This window comes from Tiliqua scincoides, chromosome 11 (assembly GCF_035046505.1).
Source record: "Tiliqua scincoides isolate rTilSci1 chromosome 11, rTilSci1.hap2, whole genome shotgun sequence".
NCBI classification, from domain to species: Eukaryota; Metazoa; Chordata; class Lepidosauria; order Squamata; family Scincidae; genus Tiliqua; species Tiliqua scincoides.
The window spans coordinates 10,300,780-10,315,925 of record NC_089831.1 but is presented as its reverse complement, the minus strand read 5'-3'; the positions used below and the strand labels follow the sequence as shown (position 1 = coordinate 10,315,925).

Below are 15,146 nucleotides of genomic sequence, written 5' to 3'. Positions count from 1 at the left end.
GGCTTCCCCACTGCCAGTCCTACAGTGTTCATCATCAGAGGCTGCTTTATGATAGTCATAAACTCTACTTACATCAGCAGGAGAGGGGGATAGGATTGGGCCATACCCTTACAACTCTACTTACCTACTTACAACTCTACTTACGTCAGCAGGAGAGGGGGTTAGGATTGGGCCATACCCTGCATGCGTGTCACTTGAAAAAATGTTTGCAGTTAATCCTGTGTATGGTGGTGAAATTTGTCTTCAGTGCAAAAGATATTTTCTTGACAGAATAGAATGCAGGGCTGTCTCTGGCTCCAGCTAAGTGAACTGAGTTCAGGAGGTTGATCTTTGGATAGTGAGAGAGGGAGATAACTTGACAGGCTACTATTTGAAAGGCAAGGCAGGGGACTGTTTTCCGTCCTTGGTCTGAGATGACTGCAAGGTCACCAGCTGTGGTGTGAGAATGGTGAGCCAGCCTCAGACACTGAGTTTTTCCTCTAGCGATGAAGATCGTGTAACGAGGTGGTCGGATTCACTATATGGGACCAGTTTGGGACCAGTGCGACACTAATTAGCGGTCACTTGCTTTCTTTCAACAAAACAGCTTCGTTCACTTTTAAATGTAAGTGGGGAAGATAATCACGTCTGGCCTTTGTCTCTTCCCAGAAGTGACTATCGTTCCTTTTTAATTTTGCAAGTCACTGCTTTATTTTGGGTTGGTATGGGTGAACATCAAGGCTGGAGCATACACCACCACTTCATTGGAGAGGCAAATGTTTGCTTTGTTGTATGGTGTGCAGAGGCGTCCCTGGGGTGGAGGCCACTCGGTGCTGCACCTGGAGCAGCTGGACGTTTGGGGGTAATGTAATGTCATAATCACATTGCCCTTGACCTTCTGCACTATTGCATTGTTTTTAATGAAAAAGCCTGCCTTTGGACCACCTCCATTAGGCCATCTTCAACCCAGACCCGGTTGTTCTGTGCTCTCACTGGAGAGTGGCAAAAACTTGATGGTTGGTGAGAGTGTGAAGTGGCTGGACCTGGAGCAGGCTGTATGCCAAATGGAGTCTCAGGTGGTGTGAGGTCATTCCCAGAGGGTGACATCCTGTGTGGTGTCATCCCTCAAGAGTGACACCCGGTGTGAACTGCACACGCCATACCCCCAGCCTCTGCTAACATAGTTCCCAAGTCTGTGTCTTCCCACTCTTGTCTTTTTTTTCTGCTGCCATTCTCATTTCCCTTCCATCATTCCCTTATCTTTTCACCCTGTTCTCTCTCTCTTGGCCACCACCTTCCCTTACCTCCTCCATCCCTACACTCCACCGTCTCGTCATCTCTCTCCATACCTTTCCCCTTTTCTCTTCCAGTTTGCCTCTCTCCCCCCCCCCCCTTGGTCAACTTCATTTCTTTCCTCCTTACTCACCTCCCTGCAGGGCCTAGGAGAGGGGAGGTAAAGGGGGTAATTTGAACCCAGGCCCAGGGTCAAAAGGGGGACCCAGGAGCCGAAGGAGGGGGTCCAGAAAGTTTCTGGGTTCTTACATTTTCCTATCTACTCAGACATTGTATAGAAGATTTGTTGTCCGCACAGGATGTTGGCAACACTGCCACAACTGGGGATGCTGGGGACACTACTGATGCCACATGGGTTGGGAGACTTGGGTTCCAAAGACTTTTCCAGCTGTCCCTACCCTTCCCCCCACCCTGTTTCGCCTCTCCCGGCCCCTATTCTGCTTGCCTGTCACCACCCTCCCCCACTCTGTTTCACCCCTCCCCCTTTGCAAAGGGACCCAAAAATACTTTGTATCCTCTGATAAAATTACTCTCAGAGGCCCTGCCTCCCTGTCCTCCTGCCTCCTCCTTAAATTCCCCACTCCCCTGAGACCCTGCCTCCTTTGGCTATAGGAGCCCATTGGGATCCTGTGCCTCTCTGTCTTTGATCGCTCCAATACTTGGCAATGACAGGTATCTCCCATTCCGTTCCTGGCTACTTGGATCTGCAGGGGATGCCACAGTGCTGCAGAGCTCTATTGAGTCCCTTCAAGCTTATACGCCTATGATATTTTCCGACTTCTTGGTTGCCCCTGAGATCGAGGAACTCATCGTTGATCCCTAATCTCCTTGGCTTTGTGTTCTGGAAATGCAACTGTTCAGATCAGGGTTGATCCGACTGGATGCAATAAAAATACAAATGAAGTAAGCATCCCTACACTTGACCCCCCCCCCATTGCGAGTAACTCAATTACTTTAATATTAAACCTATTTTCTCATTCCCGCCAAGGAGCATTCAGCTTCAATTAAAGATGAGCCACGGAATCCAGAGTTGGGAGCGATAAACCACTGCACACCTTTGGCAAACAGCTGTTAACTGCATTTGAGATGGTATGAATGTTACAGTCAATTAATTCAGAGATTTGTTCCAGCTAGGCATGTAGAACATGTACAAGAATGGTGCTCCAAGTACATAGAGATTCATTCTATTATCTTGTCATTGATGAACAGGGGATGTTTTATACCTCCACATTAGGTAGAGCCTTCAGCATGAAAAAACATATGGGCTGCCACTTGGTTGGGTCTCTCATCGCTCTTAGACCTTGCTCCTTTCTTTAGTAAAGATGTACTTCCTGATCCATCTATTCCAGGGGTGTCCAAACATTTTGGCAGGAGGGCCATATCATCTCTCTGACACTGTGTCGGGGGCCGGGGGGAAAAAAAGAATTAATTTACATTTCAAATTTGAATAAATTTACATACATGAATTTATTAGAGATGGAACTTATATGAATGAATGAAGGTCTTGCAATAGCGCAGACCTATAAAAGGCCTTGCACAAAGCAAGGCCAACCTTTTCTTCACTGCCACTGCTGCATCACAGATGTGAAACAGCAAGTAGTGGAGGGAGCCCTCATCCCACAGCTCAGGTGAGAGATCTAACAGTCGTGCTCACACTGAGAGCAGTTGCGTTGGGCAGCATGGGCTCCAGCAAGTCTCTGGAGGGCCAGAGGCTCATTGGAGACTGGGGCACTCTGCGGGCCGGACTAGGAGACTCTGACGGCCGCAAGTGGCCCCCGGGCTGGGGTTTGGGCACCCCTGATCTATTCAAGAGGACAGACTGACACAGATTTCACTTTCATTCCTCTGAGTGCCCTATCTGTGTTTTCAAATGCAAATCCAGAATGCTGGAAGGCAAAAGCTGGTTTCCCCAATTCAGAATTCCACTGTCAAGCTGCAGGAACATTATTTGGTATTGTAATGCTTCGTTCCGCAGCTCTGCCCTTCCTCTTCCATGCCTCCTGTCCACATAGTTTAAAATCAAGTTCATATGTATATGAAAACACACACACAAGGCAGGCATTCACCTTCACTGAGCAATGGAAGAACACACACATTTATTTAGGAGAGTGTTTACCCCGTGTCCCCCCCCCCTCGAAAAGGGGCACTCAAGGCAGCTTTCAAATTAAGAATAGAATAAAAGAAGAGCCCCACTGGATCAGGCCAAAGGCCCATCTAGTCCAGCTTCCTGTATCTCACAGTGGCCCACCAAATGCCCTAGACAACAGACACAACCTGTGTCCCAGTGTCCTCCCCTGCATCTGGCAATCAGAGGCAGCCTGCCTCTAAAACAAAGAGCTTGCACATACCTACAATGACTTGTAACCCGTAATGAACTTTTCCTCCAGAAATTTGTCCAGTCCCCTCTTAAAGGCATCCAGGAAAAGATGCCATCACTACTTCTTGTGGCAAAGAGTTCCATAAACTAATTACATGCTGGGTAAAGAAATATTTTCTCTAATCACTTACACAGACACACTCACACCCAGTCATGCCTTCTGTCTTCCTTCCCACGAAGTACATGACAATTGCAGATAGCTAACCTGGTGACACTTTGTTCTTTACAGAAAACTGCTTATCTGAAATTGAATCCAGTGTTGTGGAATGATCAAATATAGGAGGGAGCCAGGGAGCAAGGTTAGTTAACAACAAGGGAGAATGCACAGTCCCTCCCTTCAATTGAGAGCGTGGGGAGCTGCCAGGCTCAGACCACAGTTCATCTCCTTCACTATTGCTGACAACGTTTATGCTGAAAGAAACTGGATCCCCTCTAAGGCGCAGCAGGACTCTGACATTTTGGCTGCAATAGACCAACACTACTGCCCCTCTTGAAAATGGCAGGAGCTTGAACTGGTATCTGTGAAGGCTGCTGCTCAGATAAATTCACCTGCCTTTACAGGTGCTACAAAACTCCTGTTGGTGGGTGCTTTTTTCACACTAACAGCCCAATCCTATGTGCATTTACTCAGAAGTAAGTCCCATCATAGTCAATAGGGCTTACTCCCAGGAAAGTGTGGATAGGATTGTAGCCTAAGGGCTCAATTCTATCCAAATTTCTAGCACCGGTGCAGCCACAATGCAGCCCCAAGAGACTGGAACAAATGTTCCCATACCTTAAGAAGGCCTCTGGGACTGCCTTCCCACTGTAGGATGCAGTGCAAGCCCCACTGGTATGGCTACACCAGCACTGGAAAATTGGATAGGATTGGGCCCTTCCCAGATGCAAGGGAGGGGACCAGGATGCAGGTCTCTTGTTATCTGGTGTGCTCCCTGGGGCATTTGGTGGGCCGCTGTGAGACTCAGGAAGCTGGACTACCTGGGCCTATGGCCTGATCCAGCTGGCTGTTCTTATGTTCTTACGTTCTAACACAGCTACCCCTCTGGAACTTGTAGTGTCTGTATTTGTTTTTATTGATTTATCATAAAACAGGGAGTGGATAGGGAGATGTTCTTTACACTCTCACATAACACCAGAACCAGGGGACATCCACGAAAATTGAGTGTTGGGAGAGTTAGAACAGACAAGAGAAAATATTTCTTTACTCAGCGTGTGGCTGGTCTGTGGAACTCCTTGCCACAGGATGTGGTGACGGCATCTGGCCTGGACGCCTTTAAAAGGGGATTGGACAAGTTTCTGGAGGAAAAATCCATTACGGGGTACAAGCCATGATGTGTATGTGCGACCTCCTGATTTTAGAAATGGGCTATGTCAGAAGGCCAGATGCAAGGGAGGGCAACAGGATGGCACCAGGAGGGCACCTGGCCAGATAACCAGGTCTCTTGTTATCTGGTGTGCTCCCTGGGGCATTTGGTGGGCTGCTGTGAGATACAGGAAGCTGGACTAGATGGGCCTATGGCCTGATCCAGTGGGGCTGTTCTTATGTTCTTATCATGTATTGTGATGTGCAGAAAGCCCAACCCACAAAAACACTCAGAAATACAATCACCGTTCATCACTGTCAGTTGAAACATTCAGAGTCAGTGTAGACATCGAGCATAATGTGTCATGTGGCTGGATGTGGGTTTTCCATTAAAAAAAGAGTGACAGAGGAAGCCCAAAATGGGAGTCAATGGAAGCTCTTTTTCTATTTAAAAAACATGGGGGGAGCACAATGAGAAATGGAAATTTAGCTGAGACAAAGCCTTGGAAGCTAGCAAACACCCCGCTATATTTCCAGCCTGCTTTGAAGACCTTATCAGGTGCTATTTTTAATTTTTTTTAAAAAAAAAAAAAAACAGAAACAAGCCCAGCCAGTTTGACCCTCACTCCGAGTCCCTTCTGACACTTAAAGGGAGCTATCTGAGGTAAGGGTTTATAATGGATCTCTGCAAACATCAGAAAGTGGACAGAATTCATTATTTCTGGTTCATTATACAGAAGCCTATTAAAAGGGATTCACTGTATTTCGTTTCCTTATTAGCAGCTTTGCAGATCCGGAAACTGAATGGGAACAGGTGAAGACTTTTCCCCATACACCTGCAGAGCTGAATAGCATCTTCTGGTGCCCCACAAAGGATGCATCTGTGCCAAGCTTTGAGAATCTTTCTGGTAAGATATTGAGAATAACAAGGTGCGTGAGGTCAGGCAATAAGGTTTCTTATAGTCAGTCAAGACTTTTGGCCCATTCAGGTTAATATTGTTGATCCTGAACTGACAATGGCTCTAAGGAATTTCAGACAGGGCTTGTTTCAAGCCCTAAATGAATAAGTTGAGTGGAACCTGGAAATCTCTATATGCAAGAAATACACTGTACCCTTCCACTGCTCTGTGGCTCCCTCCCTCTTACTCATCTACAGAAGTTTACACTGATATTGTTTGTGGAACCTGTAGGCTATGGTATCTCATTTAGTTTCAGTGGCATCACGGGGGGGGGATGCTGGGGGCGTCGGGCATACCGGGTGATGCGCACTGGGGGTGACACCACTTCTGGCCAAAATTTTTAAAATCGTGGTATTTTCAAATAATACCGTCATGTTATATTTCATTTGATGTGCAATTTCATGTGGAATTAAATGGAATAAACCACATTGAAATATCTCTATTCTGTTGAAAGTTATAGCCAAAAAATCCAGTGGGGCAGGGCAAAGGCACATCACCACGACCACTGCCTGGGGTGTTGCCCCACCCAATGCATGGGAGAAGGTCCGCCATAAGGGTGACACGCTGGCCTCCTGCGCCGGGTGACGCAACCCCTAGTGATGCCACTGTTTAGTTTTAACTAATGGTTGGCAACCTTCAATCTCGAAAGACTATGGTATAAGCCTACAGCACCCGGTATTCCCAGGCGGTCTCCCATCCAAGTACTAACCAGGCCTGACCCTGCTTAGCTTCTGAGATCAGACAAGATCAGGCATCTACAGGGTAACAGTTGCTGCTTTAGTTTTAACTAAAAAATTAAAATGAAAAAGCATCACTATTTTCTAAAAGGAAGATGGCTCCCTATTTTTGCCCTTTCTTTCTTTCTGCTACAGAAGAAAATAGTATATCCAGGTTGACACTCTTGGGCCCATCGCCCAATCTCATTTCCTTCCTACAACAACAAAGCTGTGACAGGCACACCAAAGCCTCTAGTTAGCTCTTTCATTCAAATAGGATTTCTTGTACCCTGGGCTGGAAATCTCCAGGACTTACTTGGGGCACTCTACACATTTTTCAAAACCTGGTATGCGCCTCTTAAGGAAACTTGGATTCAAGAGAAGCAAATTGTTGCATCTCTTTTTGTTCTGACCGGAGGATTACCACACAAAACCCAGTAAGGGATTTGCTCAAACTGACTTTTGCTTCTCCGAGAGAGATTTTCTATACGGAAATATTTGGGGGAAACATAGTAAACAGATCAGAAGGTATTAGGCGCCAGCAACCTGAGCGGGTTTGCCGGGTGAGGCGGTGATTGAAACAAAGGTAACCTAATTGGGAATTGGTACATTTTCTACAGCAGGGATGCAGGAAGTATTTGGCAGGATTCATAGGTCAATGGAAAAGTACATGTCTTAGATGCAGAAGGTCCCAATTTCAAACCACAGCATCTCCAGCTAGGATAGATGCAAAGTTCAATCTGAAACAGGAAGTCGGGGTTTACAATTCTGAGCCAACTGGACCAGTATATGACTCAGTATGAAGCAGCTTCCTGTTTTAGTCCTCTGTACCATCGTCCTACCTAGGTGTCAAGTCAAGGATCAGCTCTGTCCTAGCAAGTCATCAGGTTGATCTAGTCCATGGCAAACTGGCTCTGCTGTAGCAGATGCTTGACAAGCACATGCTGGGAAGGGTAGATAAAACATTGACCTGTGTCACTGCCCTACATGGACAAGACATCCATTCGCAAATCTGGAGGGCACAAGGCTCAGTCAAGAGTTTCTCAGAACACAACCAAACATCAGAGCCAGTAGTGAGTCCCTCTTAATGTATAACTCTCTCCATGTGGGTGGATGCATTCATCCAGTATCCCATGGCAACAGTCTTGGGAGTTAAATGAGAGAGTTACGGGAAATGAAGGGTTCTGTTTACATTGAAGCCCTGCTTGGTTTCATGCACCGATTTGATTTATTACATTTTTCTTCTGCCCAAATGACAAGCGAGTCAGGATGGGCCACATACTGCCCACCCTTTAACAGCATCCCTCACAACAATTTTGTGATGCAAACAAGGCTGAATGACAATGACTGGCCCAAGGCAGTCTCTTGAGTTTCATGGAATCAGAGTCCAGGTTTCCATGATCATAGTCCAACAGTAACTTATGGTTGGTTGGCAACCTTCAGTCTCGAAAGACTACGGTATAAGCCTACAGCACCCAGTAATCTCAGGCGGTCTCCCATCCAAGTACTAACCAGGCCTGACCCTGCTTAACTTCTGAGATCAGACGAGATCAGGCATGGAAAGACTATGGTATAAGCCTACAGCACCCAGTAATCTCAGGCGGTCTCCCATCCAAGTACTAACCAGGCCTGACCCTGCTTAGCTTCCGAGATCAGACGAGATAGAGTATGTGCAGGGTAACAGTTGCTGTCTTTTGGTTATTGAACCCAATAACCTTGAGTGGGGCTGTTGATCAGTGGTTGAGTATATGCTATGCATACAGATACAGGTGTCCCCCCTGTATCCATTGAGGAACCATTCCAGTCCCCAGGCAGATACAGAAACTGTGGATATGGGGGAACCCTATCTCCATGCCCCCCTGCAATATCCACTAACATCGTTTAGATGCTTACCATGGTGAAATGTTTCTATTTTGCAGGATGCTGTAAGCATCTAAACTTATAGCACGACATGCAGGCAGACTGCAGGCAACCTGAATGCTTGAAGAGACTAGAATGAAAAGGAAGATGTGATTGTCTTCATGTCCTACTCATGAGCTTCTCAGATGCATTAGCCAGAGGATGTGGTGATGGAACCTGGCCTAGGTGCCTTTAAAAGGCGTGTGGACAGATCTATGGAGGAAAGTCATAACAGGTTATAAGTCATAATGACTGTAAGCAGCCTTTGTGTTTTAGAGGTAGCCTGTCTCTGAATGCCAGATGCAAGGAGTGGCCACTGGGTACATGTATCTTGTACGCTGCCAGAGTCATGTGGTGGGCCACAAGTTGGACTAGAGGTGCCTTTGATCTGATCCAGCAGGTGTTATCTTATATTCTTATTTGATTGGGACACTGTGGAAAACAGGATGAAAACTACATGGGCCTTGGGCTTGATCCAGCAAGACTCTTCTTATAGTCATAAGTTCTTATGATCCTTTGGCTATACAAGAGATGAATGAAAAGAGTGGAAGCCAGAAATAACTGCATCTGATTCATCCCTGCCTTTTGCAGTGTATTCCAGAAAAAAAGGGCTGAGACAATGTAATAGTTTAGTGTGGTCTGACCTGCTAGAGAATAGAAGAATATCCCCTTCACATACACACACAAACACTGTCAAGGGTTCATCCCCGGGACTGCTAGGTAATTTACTGGTGAATAGTAGCAGGCCTGAAGCCTTGGCCTGACTAAGCCAGCACAGCATCTTGGGAACAAAGGATGATGAAATATCTGGTGATCCATACCAGGTGACATTCCCGTGTGTGTGTGTGTGTGTGTGTGTGTGTGTGTGTGGCAGCACATGCCAAGTCAGAGTGACGCTGCAGATTTTACTGCTCTCTGATTGGCTGTCACTCATATATATTCCAGCAGGAGCAAGCTGGGTTCTGGGAGATGCAGAGTGGATTTTGTGCCGAAGGCTACGTCAGTGTGATCCGTGATTCCTGTACCATTCGTACTATTTGGACTGTTGCTGTTGTAAATATTGTACATAGTAAAGAGGTGTTTGGTGGAGGACTTTTGCCTTGTGTCGTCTTTGTCGCTGGGAGTGTGTGCGCTCCGACCTTGGGAGATAGGCAAGCCGAGCAACCTGATAGCAGCTAGCTGCATGAACGTCTTCTCCAGCTCACAACAAACATGCTTTCATTCCTTACCCTGAGTTGGTTTCAAAATTACTCCTTTATTTTCCCTCTTGCGCCGCTCGGAAAAATCCCAGGCAGAAGCCGAAACAACTTTGCCAAACCCTCCCAGCGCACAGCAAAGATACAATTTTCTTTTCTTGTGCGTTTGATGGCTTGTAGCATAATGACAACAATATTCACTCCTTTGTGCCATAATTACACGGAACCGCCGTGCGATGGCATTTAGTCAATTGCGGCAGCCGTTTATTGCCTTGTACACAGCAACAACACAAAAAAAGCCACTTTAGAGCACACACATCTCTTGGCCATTATGCTCTCCCATGAAATGCAAATATTGCTGAGGTATAGCAGCAATAGATCTGTACATAACTGTGTTTATGTAAATTATAGACACTGGTCATCATTAATTCAGTGCTGACAAGTATTAGTTCTTCTGAATGAACAACGTGAAACGGGTTTAACAATATAATGGCACCATGAAAAGGAGAATATGGGAAAATAATTTCATACTTTTTTTTAAATGTATTACACAGCCAACCTTCAGGCAACTCAGGCATACGTCAAATCATTCCCCGTCAATAAATCTTGCTGGTTGCAACTTGCAGTGTTGAGGAGGTTCCGGTTCAATCAAAAGGATACACTAACCGTAGGGTAAGCTGATTATGCACAGGATAGGCTGGATCATGGCCAATTGAGGTGCAGGAAGGCCATTTGTCCTATCAGGAACTTGCCTGCAAATCACTTCTTGTGGGCCAAATCCTATCCGACTTTCCAGCCCGGGTGTAGTCATGCCAATGGGGTGTGCGCTGCATCTTGTGGTGGGATGGTAGTTATGGAGGCCTCCAAAAGTTAAGGGAACATTTGTTCTCTTGCCTCGGAGCTGCACTAGAAAGTTGGATATGGTTGAGCCCTGTGTCTGTTAATGCAACAAGTTTCAATCTTTTTCACCGCACGGCACACCGACAAGGTGCTAAAATTGTCAAGGAGCACCATCAGTTGTTTTTTTTGGGGGGGGGGGATTTGCAATTGACAAGGCTCACCACACTGCTGGCAGTGAGGGGCTCACATTGCAAGTGGTCCTACTAACAGACAACCCTCTCCCAAACTCCTGCAGCACACCTGCTGACCATTTGCAACAATCCAATATGCCCAGTGGTGTCACTAGGGTTTGCATCACCTGGTGCAGGAGGCCAGATGGACCCCTATGATGGGCCTCCTCCCATGCAGCGGCACAGTGATGTACCATTGCCTTGCCCCACTGATTTTTTTTGGCTATAACATCTGATAGAATCAAGATATTTCAATGTGGTTTCTTTCATTGCATTCTGCATGAAATTACTCATCAATTTATATAGAACATGATGGTATTATTCAAAAATGCCAAGAGTTTAAAAATTTTGGCCAGTAGTGGTGTCACCCTTCCCCCCTGTGCATGTCACCTTGTGCATCCCATGCCCTCTGTATCCCCCTAGTAGTGCCAGTGAATATGCCTCAGCGCAATAGTTGAAAATGGTTGGCAACCTTCAGTCTCGAAAGACTATGGTATAAGCCTACAGCACCCAGTATTCCCAGGCGGTCTCCCATCCAAGTACTAACCAGGCCTGACCCTGCTTAGCTTCCAAGATCAGACGAGATTGGGCATGTGCAGGGTAACAGTTGCTGAAAATTGCTGTGCCAATGTCATGCAGGAGCATGTATATGCATATAACTAGTTCAGGGGTGAAAAGTGATGTCACCAATTGCATAAGGTGTTACATCCTTGTATCTTCAGTTTTGCATATGAGCGGATACCCATTTTGGTGCATGAAAAGCTTTGCCCTGCCAAAACAGTTCAGGCCATGTGAACCGGGCTTATGTGCCTGATCACATGCAAGACTGGGCTGTTGGCAAAGTACTGCAAGGGTTACACCCCTAACAACAGTTGAGTTTTCATAGGCCCTGAGAAGCAAGCGATTCCCATTGACAACACTTATGGCAGATCTGTTTTTTTCTAAGGGTTCGATGCATCTATAAAAACAACAGTTGCAAATCTTCTGAAAAAATGTGACCTTCTGGCACTCAGTAATAACCAGTTAATATAACTATCTGCAGATTTTATTCACCGGGTAGAGTGCCATGTCATGTTATATATATAATGGCTGGAGGACCTCTATGTTCTATGGCAACTCAAGGATTTATTCCAATTACCAAAGAATTTAGAAATGCACAGGTCATATCTCAGTGTCCACGGGGGCACAGAAATAATGTGACAGGTGTGACTTTCAATGTCCCATTTTGGGGGTGTGTGTGCATGGGGGGATTGTAATCATCCTATATAAACTGAAGAGCTTTTAAAATATTTGAATCATATATCCTAGTTTGCAAGCTGAGGTCAGTAACTGTGTGTGTTTTTTTAAAAACTTTGCACAGTACCTGTCATTTTCATAAATGATAATAGCAGCTCCAAGAATGGAGCAGGAGAAATTCTCTCCTTCTCTCCCCCACTGCCATCTCCATCCATTCATGACAAAAGAAACATCCATTCTCCATTTTTGAATGAAGAGAGGAAATATTGCTCACAAACGCAGCCAGTCTTGGACTAGGGGGTGATGTGCAATTCCCATCAATTTTATTTGTATGCAATGATGATGGAACGCACAGACACACTGGTCACTGCCAGCAAACAGAGGCAGTAAATCTGTGAATTTATAGTCTAAGTGTGCCTTGGTTACAACTGTGTACAGCAACTGCAAGCTAGGCTGTTTGGAGAGTGCTTTTTTCTCTCCCCAGAAAATGCATTTGTTACCATTGTGATGCCACATACACCCTTGCATGGCATTCAATAAAGAATAACAAAATAACTAGGACTGAAAGTGCTACCAATCTGAATATTCAACACATTTGGTGTATTACAATAAAATCTGGCTTTTTTCAAAGGATTGGACCCAAGTTCTTCACCTTGGTAACATTTAATGAAAAATAAAGCTTGCAGACCGTTGGAAATCAGTCTTCCTGTCCTAGCTTGCATATTCACAAGGCTGTTGGGTGCACCAGAACAGTGTTTCCCAACTAGTGGTACTCAGACTACCCGTGGTACTTGAGGTGGTACCTGTTGGTACACATGAGAGCCCCAGATCCCTGCCCCCTGGCAGTGAGACACACAACACAACAAATAAGCAGTGGTAGGAAGTGAACTCAGCTAGGTGGGCAGAGCTCCAGCATGCACTTCTGGCATGCGTGAAAAACGCCGCCATCCACTGAGAGCATCCTATCCGTGTTTGTTGTGTTGCGACTGATCTCCCAATCCAGAAGTAACTGGCAATGAAGTCATCGCCGGTGACTTTGGGTGTTACTTCCAACAGGTGGACCATGCCAAGTGGTATGGCCGAAGGCAAATGTTGAGAAATGCTGTACCTAAATATATAACAACACAGGTAAGAACTTGGCATCCATGGGGGATCCATTCCCAGACCCCCTGCAGATACAGAAACCCATAGACAATTAAATTCATGGGTTGTAAACAATTGTGACTGGAATGTCCAGAGCTGTTCTGAGGCCTGTAGAGGCCAAACATGCTGCCTCCATGAGCTTTAGAATGCTCCCTGGTGGTGTTTAAAGGACACTTCCAGTACTCGGCAAAAAATGGGTCTTTTAACACCTCCAGGGAGGGGGCTTTCTGAGGCCCATGGAGGTCACGCATGGCTCTGCGGGACTTGGCTCCCAGACACAACCAGAGCAAAGTTCCAGACGTTTCCAGGAGATTCAGTGAGTCCTTAGCCACAGGTTCAGGATCTATGGTGGGTCAAATCCATGGGTCCGGAATTCATGGGTACAGAGGGCCCATCTGTAGTGATAGGGGAAGGAGGAGGAGGAGGAGGAAGATCAAATAACTAAATGGCTCCCTGTCTCAAAAGGGTTCAGAATCTGAAAAAAGACGCTGACAAACAGCCACTAGAAAAGACACTGTTTTGGGGTGATGAGGGACAGTTATGATCCTCCCCTACATTTATCTCCTGCTCAAAATAAGAGGAGCACCAATTGAAAAAATGCCTCTTTGCTCAGTTAGCCGGGTAATTAATTAATTGGTTAGTTTTGACTCCCTACCCCCTATTTTAGCAGCACTTTAAATATTAGAATCCAGGCTGGAGCTGCCAGAAGTTGGATGACTTCATGAGTCTATTTCTTGAGTGATCTGGCATGGAAAGACTATTCTACAAGCAGGCTTAATAACCTTTCTGACTAATCTGCCAGGACATAATTCATAGGATAAATACTACGCCACTCTCTTGGAAGTGCTCTGTCCCACCAGAGCCAGCTTGTCCCTGAGACTGACTGAAGCTGTGGTGAATTGACAAGGGGTTCCCAACCTCTTTCCTGTTCTGCTCTTCCCCCTCCTATTTCCTGGAGAAGAGTGATGGACAAGAGTGTCAGACACTCTAGCCCACCACTCTCCTCTGTACTTCCTTTTTGGTTCTTTTATGCTTTTACATTGAAAGTGAGGGGAAAAAGCAGAATTTTTGGTGGCTTGTACACTTCTCTCACCCCTACCCCCATTTATTCTCACAGTAATCCTATAAAGTAGATCAGACTGAGAAATTGTGATTGGCCGAGTGAGTTTAATGTGTAAGGGGGGCATTTGAAAGTTGGGGTCGTCCAAGGGCTAGTCCATCCCTATAATGTTTTCATCACTGCGGCTTTCTTGTTGACTGTCCTTGATCAGCAGAGGATGGGGAGAGGCTGTAGCTCAATGGGAGACCAAGGGCTGGCCCAGGACTTTGGGGCACCTGATGTGGCATGCTAATACTTGGCAATGGGCCCACTTTAACTCCTCCTACTCCGTGGAGTAGAAAGGAAAAGTAGGGGGTGGAGCAGAAGAGTGATGGGCTAGACTTGTCACTCTACACGCTTCTTCCACACATTCTTCTGCTATATCCTCCTTTTCCAAGAGTGAGAGGAGAAATGGCAGCAAGTGGGTGGATAGAGGCAAGCAGCACCCCACTAATCTACTGCCTGAAGAAGGCACCTCAGTCAGCTCCATGGATGGGCTTGCCTTGGATAAAGCATGCAGAAGGCCCTAGATTTTATCTCCGTTCTCTTCAGATAGGGTTAGAGCAGTGGTTCCCAAACTTACTTGGGTCACGATGCCTCCACAGCCTCCTCTTCCTGATTGAACTGGGTGTCACCACCTTGGATCTTGCAAATTCTTGTGATATCCAAGATGGCGGCACCCAGAACTCACAAGATATCACCAAATATTGTGAGATCCAAGATGGCAGTGCCCAGGGGAACAGGCAGGAGGAGAGACTGGGGACATCCCACAGCACTCCTGCAAGTGTGCTGCAACACCCTAAGGCAGGAGTGCCCAAACCACGGCCCTGGGGCCACATGCGGCCCTTGAGGCTTCCCAATGCGGCCGTCAGGGAA

The 15,146-nt window shown here is 46.3% G+C and overlaps 2 pseudogenes; both read right to left on the bottom strand.

Moving 5' to 3' along the window:
- Positions 1 to 6,571: 6,571 nt before the first annotated feature.
- LOC136662777 (5S ribosomal RNA) lies at positions 6,572 to 6,688 on the bottom strand (annotated as a pseudogene).
- A 4,602-nt stretch (positions 6,689 to 11,290) lies between these two features.
- Positions 11,291 to 11,410, bottom strand: LOC136662582 (5S ribosomal RNA; annotated as a pseudogene).
- Positions 11,411 to 15,146: the final 3,736 nt, after the last annotated feature.